This window comes from Penaeus monodon, chromosome 32, assembly GCF_015228065.2.
Source record: "Penaeus monodon isolate SGIC_2016 chromosome 32, NSTDA_Pmon_1, whole genome shotgun sequence".
Classification (NCBI taxonomy): domain Eukaryota; kingdom Metazoa; phylum Arthropoda; class Malacostraca; order Decapoda; family Penaeidae; genus Penaeus; species Penaeus monodon.
The window spans coordinates 33,399,666-33,400,114 of record NC_051417.1 but is presented as its reverse complement, the minus strand read 5'-3'; positions in this window follow the sequence as shown (position 1 = coordinate 33,400,114).

The window sequence follows — 449 nt, the reverse complement described above, 5'->3', positions numbered from 1 at the left end:
ATGTTATGTAAAAAATCCGCTCGTGTCTTGCCTTTACAGAGTCACGAGACTGCAAATGTTACGAAATCGCTACCATGAGACCGTATCATGTTTTTTTTAAATTCTGGGGGTTACTGATACAAATCGATCGTTTTGTGGTCTGATAGTAATCGGTAATTGTTACTTTTTTTAATGCTAAAGAGATGATCGATCATTTTTAATTGAGGATCGAGTTTATTTCGATCTCGTGTTGTGTCTCGCTGAGCTTTTCTTTCAAGGGACACGTTGATGTCAGCAAGAAGTATGTGTTACGTCGACAAGGCCTAAGTCACAGGACCGTGCATGCATGCCACACAGCACGACACCGTGACATATATTCCACTTACACGTATCACGAATCATGCTGACTACCACACGTATCTATAATTGCAACCACGTATTAAGAACACAACAATGCAGGAACACGTTAT